General features: G+C 37.9%; 1 protein-coding gene across 1 annotated transcript in view; it reads left to right on the plus strand.

Annotated features, from left to right (window-relative positions):
• LOC150106228 (uncharacterized) overlaps positions 1-13,481 on the plus strand; it is a 373,927-nt gene that overhangs the window by 27,425 nt on the left and 333,021 nt on the right. The window lies entirely within an intron of this gene.

Genomic DNA, 13,481 nt, shown 5'->3' on the forward strand with positions numbered 1-13,481 from the left:
GAAGTATAAGAAACAAGGTGGATGAAATGGTTGCACTAATTGCGTCTGTGCACCCAGTGATTGTTGGAATAAGTGAGACATGGTTAGATTAGGACGACATCCTGACAGGAATAGAGATGGAAAGGTATGATGTGTTTCGTGAGGATAGAAGGGGTAAAAAGGGAGGGGGAGTGCTATTGATAATAGAGAAAGAGTTATGTCCATACAAGGTAGAGATGCAAGAGGGAAATAGGGCCAGTGGTTTTGAGGCAGTATAGTGTGAGATAAGGTGAATAGAATCAAATACGTGGTGGGATGTTGTTATAGACCTGGTGATAGTGAAATGTATAGGCAAATAAGAAAAGGGTGATCATTATGGGTGATTTTAATTATGGCAATATAGACTGGAATGAAGAGATAGCAACTGGAAGTAAAGAAAATGAGTTTCTTGAGTTTTTGAGGGATAACTACCTCAGACAGTATATAACAGAGGGCACACGAGGATTAAGGGTCTTGGATTTGGTCATCTCATCGGAGAATATAATTATCAATGAGGTGTCAAATCATCCACCAGTTGGTGAAAGTGACCATGAGGTGATTACCTGGGTGGTTGCCAGCAGTGCAAGGACCCCTGTGAAAAAAGGGTATATGTGGAACTACAAGGGGGGGTGATTATGAAGAGCTCAGGAGATAGCTTGCAGGTGAAGCATAGAATGAGGAGTTAACTGGAAAAGAGATCAATGCAGCTCTTGGGGGATTTTCAAAAACTATTTAGTAGATGCAATGTCTAAATGTATACCATGGGTGAGAAGGTTAAATAAGGTAGGTGTGAGATGGATGAATAAAGAGATTAAGCATGCAATACAGAGAAAAAGGGCATTGTGGAGGCAGCATAAGAGAAGTGGAAGTAACCGATTTCATGAGGTCTACAAAGACCAGGCAAGGAGGGTGACTTGGTTGGTGAGAGTAGCTAAAGAGAGGTATGAACAGCAGTTAGCTAATGAAGCCAAAAAGAATCCTAGGGAGTTCTTTCGATATGTAGCCAGCAAAAGAAAGAATGATTATGGAAGGATGACATTGATTCGAGGAAATGGTATAAAGACAGTTGTTGCAGAATGTGTGGTGGAGATACTTAATGAGCAGTTCATAAAGATCTTTCAATCTTGTGAATGTGACTTCATGGAGAGATTAAGAACAGTTGATGATGGGGAGGAGAGACTGACTGTAAGTGAGCAAGAGGTGTTTGGGGAGTTGAGTAAACTAGATGTAAATAAGGCTGTGGGACTTGATAATATATCACTGCGTATTCTTAAGGAATGTGCCAGAGAGTTGACACCTGCCATGACATATTTTTTTAATACGAGTCTTGCACTTGGTCAAGTTCCTAAAGAGTGGAAGGAGGGCAAGATTGTGCCACTTCATAAAGGAGGTGATCGAACTCAAGCATCAAACTATAGGCCTATCTGTGTGTCAGGTGTTGTGGTTATGTTGTTGGAGAAGCTTGTGAGAACTAGGATCCAGAGTTGGGTTGACAACAATGGTATAATCTTTGATGGACAGCATGGATTTGCTAAAGGGAGGTCATGTTTTAGTAATCTACTTACTTATTACAATATAAAGTGACTGCTTCCTTGGACAGAGGAGAAGGATACACAGTAATATACTTGGATTTCGCAAAAGCTTTTGATAGAGTACCTCATGATAAGTTGACAGTCAAACTAGAGCAGATGGGGTTGGATATTAGATTAGTGCATTGGATTGGAGACTGGCTGTCTGATAGGTATCAACAAGTTGTGTATGGGAGTGCAATATCCAGGAAAAGGAAAGTCACTAGTGGAGTGCCTCAGGGGTTTGTTTTAGGGCCATTACTATTTAACTTGTATATTAATGATATTGGCGAAGATTTAGATGGAGATATTCAGTTGTTTGCAGATGATGCAAAGTTGGGACGAACCATAAAGAGTAGTGAAGATGTTGTGGCCTTGCAAGAAGACTTGAATAAATTGAGTGATTGGGCAAGCAAATGGGGATGCGAGTTCAATGTTGCAAAATGTAAGGTTTTAAAATTTGGACAACAAAGACAGGATGCAGAATTTATGCTTGGTGAGATATATTGTTGGAAGTAGAGGAAATAAGAGATCTGGGGGTAATAGTGAATAAGGATCTAAAATTTAGGGGACACATCGCCAAAATTGTGATGACAACACAAAGACTTCTGGGAATGATGCGGAGGACACTGACGTGTAGACGTAGGGAGATACTTGTTCCATTGTATAAGGCTTTGATTAGGCCACACATGGACTATTGTGCCCAGATTTGGTCACTTGGTTTTCAGAAGGATGAAGAGATGTTGGAAAGGGTCCAAAGGCGACTGACTAAGGTAGTTTCTGATCTCTGGAATGTCGAGTATGAGGAAAGATTGAAAAGATGTAATTTGCAGAGTCTAGTGGAGAGAAGGAAGAGGGGAGATATGATAGAGACCTACAAGTTGGTAAGGGGTTGTTATAGGATCAATGGTGGAGAAGTTCTACAGAGAATAGTGGGAGATCAGGGAAGAACCAGAGGTCATCCCTGGAAACTGTATAAAGAGGGTGTGAGTAGGGGAGTGAGAGGCAGGTTTTTTTTGTGCAGAGTTGTGAGTGATTGGAATGCCTTGCCTGAGAGTGTGGTGTCTTGAAGGAGTTTGAATGTGTTTAAGACACGGTATGATGAGATGTGTGTGAGATAAAAGGACCTCCTAGATGAGTCTTTGACTCCATGAGGTCTTCTTTAATAATAATAATAATAAATATTGAATTTTATATTGTTTTATAGTCCATATGTAGAGAAAAAAGAGGGTTGGTCAGAATCATAAATTCTAATGTTTCACTTTCAAAGCTTTAAGAAAAAAAAAGTTTTTCTCAAAATCCCAGTTTTTTTTTATTTTTATTTATTTTTTTATAACAAAGTATGGCTGATTACTGCTTGTTTTAACTTTTATTCAGTATTAGCATTGTTGAACAAAGTGGTAGATATTTTTTTTACTTGATTTTATGTGTATGTTTAATCTAAAATACTTTCAATTAATTATATAGTAGCTTTAATTAAATTTTATTCAGTAGTAGTCTGATTATTTGCATTGAATAAATTAATGCAACTGATACAAATTTTGTATCAGTTGCATTAATTATGCAGTATGATTTTTGTTTGTACACCTTTCAGTACAATTATTCAGCTGTTATTGAAGAATTCATGTTTTCAATATATAAAATTTAATATATCAGTGTTTTTGTTACAAATGAATTATTGATATAATAGGAATTCTCGATATATGCTTAGTTGGTATAATATTAACAAGAGCCTCTGTAGCTCAGTCAGTATTGACAATGTCCTTTCGTTGAAGAGACCTGGGTTCAAATCCCATGTAAGATATGAAGAAACTCTATAAGAACCTTTCCACCAAATGTGAGTTCACCTGCCATATTTAATGTGACAGGGTTTCCTTCCTTGGAACTGTTTTTTTTCCTGCCAAACAGACAAATTAGCCAAGAATACAGACAGACCTAGTGCACTCTTCAGGGAGGACATAGCACACTCTTCATACTATCCAAGCATTAATTGGTTTCTAAGATGCTTAGTTGCTTGCATCATTTTGACCAGTAAATAGGCATCATTGCCGAGTAGAAAAAAACAATAGAATTTCAGTACTGGAGTACGATATTCATCAATTTGAACAAAAATAAATGTAGCATTAAACTATTTAAATTATACATTTTTGGTCGTTTTATAATAGAAATACAATTTTATTAATACAGACCAGTATTTTACAATAAAAACATTTAATTAAAAAATTAAAAAATTTTAGTAATAGTAAACTAAAGTTTTTATTCAAACACGGTAGTTGTCTCCATAATTTCCAAAAATGCATTCGGATCACAGTGCAAGCCTAAAAGAAAGGATTTAATTAAAAACATTTTATTTCTATTATAAAACGAACAAAAATATATAATTTAAATAGTTAAATGAAACACAAAGTTCGGTGCATGGAAAGAGAAAAATACAGAGAAGCCAAACTTTTGAACCACTTAACTTTCCTTAAACGTTGCAGGGAATTCTCCATCATTCCTAAGTTCCTTATAGTCAGAGGTCATATCAACTCTATATCAGCTAAAAAAATTTATCTACGCACTTCATTGGTGCTTGTTAGAGAAAGGATTCAACACACGAGATACGAACTTAATAAAAGTGATATTAATTGCCGCAAGTTCTTTGATGAAATTTCCAACAACGTAGAATACACCATATGGAATCAATTAGATCAAATGATACAACGCAGTTATGAAAAAACTTTCAAACTTTATAAGGACAAACAAATTAGGAAATTCACTGAACTTTACAAGAAAAAATATCGGACACAAAACAACCTCCCGGATGACAAAGTGATTTTCAATTTGTCAAATCATAGCCTCACAAAAAATGAATCTGATATTCTCAAAAAAAGGTTTTAATTTCGCAATTACGCCCAAACACATTCCTAAAATGGATTTTATGTGTGGAATTGAAAAAGGCCTATATCCACTTCCAAAAAACGTTGCCGACACTATTAGATTCAAAAGTACAATAATCCTAGCCAAAGCCAAACAACTTGTTCTCAACACATCTCCTTATGATAGAAAGGCAATTCTCAACTTGAAGAAAAATAAAGATATCATTATTACAAAAGCTGATAAAGGAAATTCTACAGTTATCCTCAACTCAAAAGATTATTATGATAAGGTAAACGTATTACTATCAGACACCTCAACTTATAAAATCCTAGACAGAGACCCCACAATAAAAAATCATAATGAAACAAACCAACTAATCAGAAATTGTAACAATTGGCCAGAAGAAGTGAAGAGAACACTAAAATCCTCACATCCTATCACTCCAAGACTATATGGGGCACCTAAAATACATAAACAGGATATACCTCTCCGTCCAATAGTTGATGGAAGATCATCACCAACCTACCTTTTGGCAAAGCATCTTGCAAACTTTTTAAATAATAAAATAAGATCAACAGAATCCTATATCAAGAATAGTCAACATTTTGTAAATAAACTCCAAGCCATTAAGATTGCACCAACTGACATGCTAGCCAGTCTAGATGTTGTATCCCTTTTCACCAATGTTCCAGTAGAAGAGGTAATAAACATCATCCAAGACCTCTTTCCTCTAGACATCACACAGATGTTTAGACACTGCCTTCAATCTAATTTCTTCAAGGTTAACACCATATACCAACAATTAGAAGGCTTAGCAATGGGAAGCCCACTATCACCATCTTGTGCAGACCTTTTCATGGAAAAACTTGAAAAAGAAATTCTCTCTGCAATCTCTCCGAGACCATCTACATGGTGGAGATATGTGGATGATATATTCATCATATGGCAAGACAGCTTAGACAACCTAAAATCGTTTGTGGATAAAATCAACTCGATACATAGCAAGATAAAATTCACTCTGGAAGTAGAAAACAACAACCAACTGCATTTTTTAGATATCTTGATAAAAAAAAAACAACCTAACAGTGTCAAATTATCTATTTACAGAAAGCTCACAGATACTGGAAGATATCTTCACTACACTTCAAACCATCACAAGTCACACAAACTGAGTATTATCCACATGTTGAAACATAGAGCCAAAAAGTTCATATCAGAAGAGGAGGATACACAGAATGAACTCTCACTAATAGCCAACACATTATCACAAAATGGATATCATCAAAAAATATCTATACAATGACAACCCCAGACAAGAAGAATCCCACCGTTAGCACATTTCTACTGTAGCGATACCTTTCATCAAGTCAATTTCTTAACAAATAGCAAGAATACTAAGAGCCCACAACATCAGAGTGGTCTTCAAACCAACCACCAACATCAGACAAGTTTTAGGATCTCCAAAAGATAAAGTTCCGTTCTACAAATATCCAGGAGTATATTACATTCCCTGCTCCTGTGGTCTTGCCTACATCGGACAAACTTCACGAAGTTTAGAAATTAGACAAAAAGAACATGTTGGTGATGTAAACCACAACAGAAGCATCTCTTCCGGCTTAGCACATCTGCACGTCTAACCACACGATAGATTGGCAAAACAGCTCCATGCCATATTTCGATGACGACTACAGGCATCGTGTATTTAAGGAAGCCACAATAGTACTAATAACCAGCGGAAACCTCAACAGAAATCGGGGTGTAATTCTAAACAGTTCGTGGAAAAACTTGATCCTCTCTCTCAATCAATCTGAACTACAGCTAGCCAGTAATCACATTACAAGTCTACAACAAACACGCATGCATGATAATGAATAAGAACAATAAGTCATCTCTGTTACGCGAAACGTATAACCATAGATACTAGTTTGGTTTACAACGTTTTTTATGTTCCTTTTAATTTGCATTTACTAACTTTCATATCTCCATAATGCCTTGAAAAAGCCAGACAGTTTGCTGGCGAAACTGGTAGGTTTGAATAAATGTTTTTATTGTAAAATACTGGTGTGTATTAATAAAATTGTATTTCTAATAAATGTAGCACTTAAGTATGTTGTAGTGTATAACTGAGTTTTAGCTTGCAAACAGGTGTCTGAGGAATTCTTCATAATTATTAAAATATGCTGCCAAAATTTGTTGACGTATACAATTACATCTGACTTTAGCTGAAGGTCAGTCGAACATTATATTTTAAATTTATCTAGGTGAGGAGTAACTACCATTAAACTAACGTATTAAGTACACACAACTAGTGAATTGTATGTAACACAACTAGTGAATTGTATGTATATCAGTAAGACTGCTCATATAATCCACAGAAATTTATCTTTTACACAAATGACACCATTAAAGTTAGGTTATACTAAGTTTAATTAGTTTTCTCTTAGATTTCTCTCTCATCTCATGGATTTGATAGTTAAAAAAGAATCTAATACCTTTTATTTCCTAAAGAGAGTAGACAAAGCCATTAGTTCTATCCAACCTTTTGGAAACTGGTGGTGGGAGGGGCAGTCAATCTCCACCCTTAGCCAATTACAGATAGCTGGCTTAAGACTAATTTTAATTGGCATCTGGGGATGACCACATGGCAGACAACCTCCCCATCCCATGGTCTCTAACTTCAACACTATATGTTATTGTATGAAATACTACAGTCAATTTTCTTGAGTTGGATGAAATAACCAAGTTTATGGCAGAATCCTACTTCTCCATGCCAGAGATCAACTGACTTGGGAACTGGTTGAAGAAAGACTTAGAAAAAGATGGTCGTAGAGCATGTGTCATAGCACACAGGATTCAGAGAGGTCACCACCCTGCGTCAGTGATGATTTGATAGGGGTGACGTAACAGGGGTATCCAAGTTGCATTTCTGCAAGAAAGGAGTCAAACCTTCACCGAAGTGTATCAAGACACCATGCTGGAAGTGGCTATGGCCCCTGAACAACACCTTGTTTTATGGTAGGTAGTGTCCCACATGGAGGTAAATGTGCCAAACCATCTGATTGGCCATCTGGAAGTCTTGATCTGAAGCTGTTGCACTTCAAGTTATGGTTGGAGCTTGAGAGAATGGCTTGCAAGAAATAACAGCCCATCATCACCATCCTGAAGGTAAAAACTTAAAACAGTCATTCTTCAGGTGGCCTAGTACTATGGATGCAAATGCCATTTCCACAAGGCTTCACGGGCCTGTATCTATCTATCTATCTCTCCCTTCCATCTGCTTCAGACAGGTTGGATCTCCTCCTAATGAGGAATCACGGCGAAATAACGCAGCTGCCACGCCACTCCTCTGCTGCATCCCTATTGGAGATATTCATGACTGTAGCCCGTGTGTGTTCACGGGGCTGGTTTGCCTGCTTGTGGGATGAGAAAACCCCAGCTAAATTGGGGGAAAAGCCCTACTGCCCATGCCCAAGACTGGCTAACTTGGCTATGGCTGAGGAAGATCCTTGAGCTCCTCACGTCTCTGATGGGAATCAAACCTAGGACACTCCTTCCGCAGGCATATAGGTACGAAGCACACAGCCACTAGGCTAACCGTGTGGACCAGGCCTGTATAACCCTGTGGAAATAGCATTTGCATCCATAGTACTAAGCCACCTGAAGAAAGACCATTTGTAACTGTTGTAAGGAAGTATATTTCAGTGTACTGATCTCTGAATCAGTCCTTTCCAACAAAGAGACAAAATTTGATAAACTAAAGAATGAGAGCTGTAAAATATTCAATGAAAGAAGAAACAATGAGCTTATAACCTATTATTATTATTATGTGACATCTGCGAGGAGTCCAATGACTCATCGTGGTAGGGCACTCTACTCCACTCTGTTACACACATCTCAGTTTTAAACTGAAAATCTTTGTCTTTCTCCACAATCACTTGTAAGAACAACTTGTTTCCTGATATAAACAACAACAAAAAGTGGTTGAATGGATGTGGGAAAGAGAATTTATTGAAATTTTTTTTTAATAATTAACAAGCAACACTCTTGCGTATTAGAAGCTTTTATGTATACATCCTGCTATAAATACTGTTACAACTTCTGCACACCACTGTACTGCCCACAGAATTCCATGAGCCTGGTTCAGTTAGTAGCACTGTGAACAGTCGACGTTTGTGTGTTTATCAGTACAGAGAGAGAGAATTGTATAGTTGTATGGGTTAACATGCAATGGGGAGATTATGAAAACCATGTAGCTGTAATAGCACTTCACTAGGTTGGAATGCAGCCACCTGTTATTTTCGACATGTCAAAAACACTCGGGATCAGTAGGATGTTTCAGACTATTAACTGTTATAATGATACAGAAGACATATCTGACTGCTAAAGAAGTCACCATGCTGCATTGGGATGTAACAGCTTATGAGGGCTGTGAAGGTACTCCTCTGTCGTGAAAACACAGAAAGTGATGTTGTGAGAGATGAATGTTTCACATTGAATGATGTTATGTGTACTACCTGATGACCTGGGGTGAGAGCCTATCGTCATTCTACTGGACACCTGACACCACAACTTATGCAGCAGAGGGTGATAAAATCAAAAGCACTTCTCTGATGGTATGTGAACAACAGACAAAGAGATATCCTCTTCACAGATGAGAAGATTTTCACCATTGAATAATCATTTAACCCGTCAACTGGCCAGGACGTATATATACGTCCAGATAAATCTGATACGATTCTGTAACACCTATTGAATAACATGGATGAGAAGTGCAAGTTGGTCTCACTATTTCATCCACCTTATCTGGTAGAGTGGTTATTAACCTCTCTTTACCCAACACCATCAGGTATATGCCCTGGATGGTCACACAGCATGTCATAGCACCCAGGATTCAGAGAGGTCACCACCCTGCGTCAATGATGACCTGATAGGGGTGATGTAACAGGGGTATCCAAGTTGCATTTCTGCAAGAAAGGAGTTAAAACCTTCACCAAAGTGTATCAAGACATGATGTTGTAACCTGTGGCTATGGCCCCTGAACAACACCTTGTTTCATGGTAGGCAGTGGCCCACACGGAGGTAAATGTTCCCAACCACATTTCACCATCTGATTGGCCATCTGGAAGTCTTGATCTGAATGTGGTTGGAGCTTGAGAGAATGGCTTGCAAGAAATAACAGCCCACCATCACCAACCTTGAAGGTAGATTTGACAGTGTTTCTCTTGAATGTTGTGTGTGTGTGTGCTGTAATATGTTGGTACCTTATTGTTTTTTTGTTCTATCCTGTTTATGCTGTGATGTTGTATTAACTTGAATTGTGCTTACTTATCTGGTTATTATTCTACCCTCTCTCTCTCTCTCTCTCTTAATGTTCTACCTTTGGTGGCTCTGTATTCCTCACACCTGAGGGCAATGGAAATTTATTTTTTTTCTGACAGCGCCACCATGCCTCGATGTGGTACAAGGAATATTAATACTTCCGGTAGATCCTAATCACACATAATAATCTTATCCAAAATAAATTTTACAGTCATGGCTTCTTTTAGTCCTCTATCATTATCTTTAACTATCTTTTACTTTCCCGCCTATAGGATCGAATTATTTGGGATCGTGCATTGCAAAGTGAGATCAGACAACACTCTTTGATTATAATTAACAAACATGTTTAATAGCTACAAATTTTAGAGAATATTACAATTCATATATCAGGGGAATTGCCCTCTGTAATCTCAATTCCAGTTATGCAACTTATAAAACTCTTAAAGCAGTATCTTATAACTATTCAATTAGTTTATGAAATTCACTTCAGCTTAAATCTTAACCTCAATTTCAAATAATGGCATGACTTAAACAACAAAATAAACTCATTAGCACAAAAGATATTAGGAATACACACAATTATCCAATTCATCTCTTACCCAAACTACTGCTTAGGAAATTAGCTTTACTCAGTTCCACACCTTTTCGCAAATTTACTCATATAAATGCACTAGTTACCCATAGGTTATAATTATCTTATTCTAATCAATCCTAGCAGTTCATTAGGAATTTCTCTTGCATCACAAGTTTAACAGTATACAATAAAATGACTCACATGAACTCCTTGCTTTTCTTTTCCGGTGCACTCGTCATCTCGGCTCATCTCGGTGTTCTAAGGTTCTCTTTTCCGTCTCGTGTTTTGAATTCCTTTCTTCAGGGTCTCAGAGTACCGATGAAACCGTCGAGTCAGCTAGCGGGATGCGTGGAGAGGTTTCCTGGCGTCTGGAACGACCGGGTGAAGGATCACGGCTGTCGGGGCATGCGCAGACTTGGCTGAGCAGCAAAGCATCTGGTCCGACTGGGCTCGATTTCTCCTAAGTTAATTGTCTCTGGTTATCCTCATTACTGCACTTGAGCGGCTCATGGCGGATCGACCTCCGTTTTCCTCCCTCAGACTTCTCCGCGTATGGCTAAAGTTCTCCTCTCGAACCTTTCTCTCGATGTCAGTCCTTGATGTCGAAAATCCCAACTCTCGAATCCTCAAGATCCATGCCTTATATTTTCCTCTCTCCTCGAACCTTGGGTTAAGTTTTGGAATCCCCTTACTTTCCCATGCAAATCTTGCATACAGTTATGAGAACCCCAGACATCATCATGTGACTCTTGGTTCTTGAACTTTCGCCCACTTCTTATGTCTCCCCCTTCATGTCTTTAATCCGATTTTAAGTGGCTGCGGAACTTAGGTTTGGTTCTCGCCACCCCTTTCTGTACTGACCTTGAAGGTCACCTGAGATTGAACTCGTAAACAAAAATCAAACAACCTTCCGATTCCAAGGCGTTGCCCTTGGCTTCACCAATTTACATCCTTTGTTTAAGCAAGGAGCAAGCTAATTCCCTTTGGGCTTTTCATATTCTATACACAATAGTTTACAAAAATGAATAGAAATATTTGTACAAGGTTTCAAGATGTGACCGTTTTCTGTAAAAAGTCGATGCATTAAACGGAAGAAAATTTATGTGCCATCAAGTTTTTATAGTGCCACCATCGATATGTGGCCCCTCACAGACTTCAGGCGTGTGCGAACGCAAAAGGGGGAACATTTCAAACATTGAGTGCTGCTATATGCATGTTATACATGGGGTTTGTATGTGCTGAAAGCTGTAAATGATTTACTGATAGATTAAAGGTTTCTGATGCTGTTCAAGTTGTAATAGTATTTATGGCTAGCTAGACTGGGCATATATATTAAGCAAGAATTTAGTTTTGAGTAAACAAAGGATAAAAGATTTCTTATACTACATATGCTCATTAGGATATCTTTTTGCATTATGACGTTACTCATATCATTTTATTATCTGCATCGATCCATAAATTAACTTTTGTAAATATTTCATCTTTCTTCCACAAATAAATAAATATAACTTAATTTTGTCACATATCTCAGAAAATTTAACTACTTAAAATTTATTTATTTTAAGAAACCAATATTTATGTGTATATTATTAACATCTGACCTCCATGGAGCCAGAGACTCACTGTGGGAAGTGCACACTATCATACACAAAGCTCATTGTCTACATTCACAACACACTCAGGCAATTCATTCCACTCACCAACCATTCTCCATGCAAGATTCTCCTCTCTCCATTCTCCTCTGCTCACACCTTCCTTATACAGTTTCAAGGATGGCATCCTGTTCTATCCCTTCTCCCATTTTATGAAAAATTTTTCCATGTCAACCTTATAACCCTTGACTAACTTACATGTCTCATTCATATCCTCTCCCTTTCTCCTTCTCCTGTTCACACGGCTTTACAATTTACATTCTTTCAATCTGTTGTCATATTCCACATTCTAAAGACCACTGACCACCTTTGTGAATCTTGTCTGGACCCTTTTTAAAATATCCTTGTCACCATGAAAATCCGGCGACCAATTCTGTGTACAATAATCCATGAGGCCTTAGCAAGTCCTTATACAATGGAATCATTACCGCTATTTCTGTACATCAGGGTCATTTGCAACATTGCCATTATGCGATGTGACAGAACCATGCTTATGGAGTGGTACTATTTTGCCGTCTTTCCACTCCTTAGGAACCCTACCTGCTGCAAGACTTTCATTAAATAACCAGGTCAAGGGCATAACCAACTGTGGTGCACATTCCTTAAGCATACGTTGGTGATATGTTATCCATTCCCACAGCCTTATTCATATCTAACTCCCACCAACATCTGATACACCTCTGTTTTTTTAATACTTGTCTTCTCTTCTATATATTGTACTGGATAATTTATACCAGTATAATACATGCTTATAAAGTGTCTGTTCAGTGATTCCACTATATCCTTTGCAGCTGTTAGTCTGCTACCATGACTATCTACCATTGTTAGTCTGCCATAGTTATTCTTCCTCTTGCTTGCCATGTAGCAGAAAAATTTCCCTGAGTTGACCTTGGCCTGACCAGTCAATCTCCTCTCATACTGCACCTTTTCTTTCTTTGCCATGCTCGTCACCTTTCTAGCCTGCACCTTATATTCTTCATTAATCTGATCACAATCAACTGTCTTGTACTTTCTCCATAACATTTTCTTTTTCCGCACAGCTTTGCTTGATTTTGCTGTTCATCCATTTCACTCCCACTCTATTTACTTGCTTAATCCTTGGCATGCAGTCATACAATGCTTTTGTCAGATACTGCCTTATGAGTTTCCATGCATTGTCAACATCTTTTCTACTGACTACAGAGTTCCTATAATCACCTGCTTTATACTTCCACATGTATCCATTTTTGGCAGTGACCTTTTCTTGTTTCATCACTTCCCAAACAAGTACCTCATGATCACTCTCACCAACTGGTGGCAGTGTCAACACCTCATTAATAACTACATCTTGTGAAGTTATCACCAAATTCAAAACATTAAAGTCTCTAGTTGCTTCAATCACTTGCTGCTTAAGATACTTATCTCTCAGAAATTCCACAAACTCGCTCTCTTTGTTCCCATGCACTGTCTCCTTCTTCTAGTCTATATTCTTGTAATTAAAGTGTCCCATCA

This window comes from Typopeltis vanoorti, chromosome 5 (assembly GCF_054136105.1).
Source record: "Typopeltis vanoorti isolate ZY-2024b chromosome 5, IOZ_Tvanoo_1.0, whole genome shotgun sequence".
Lineage (NCBI taxonomy): Eukaryota > Metazoa > Arthropoda > Arachnida > Uropygi > Thelyphonidae > Typopeltis > Typopeltis vanoorti.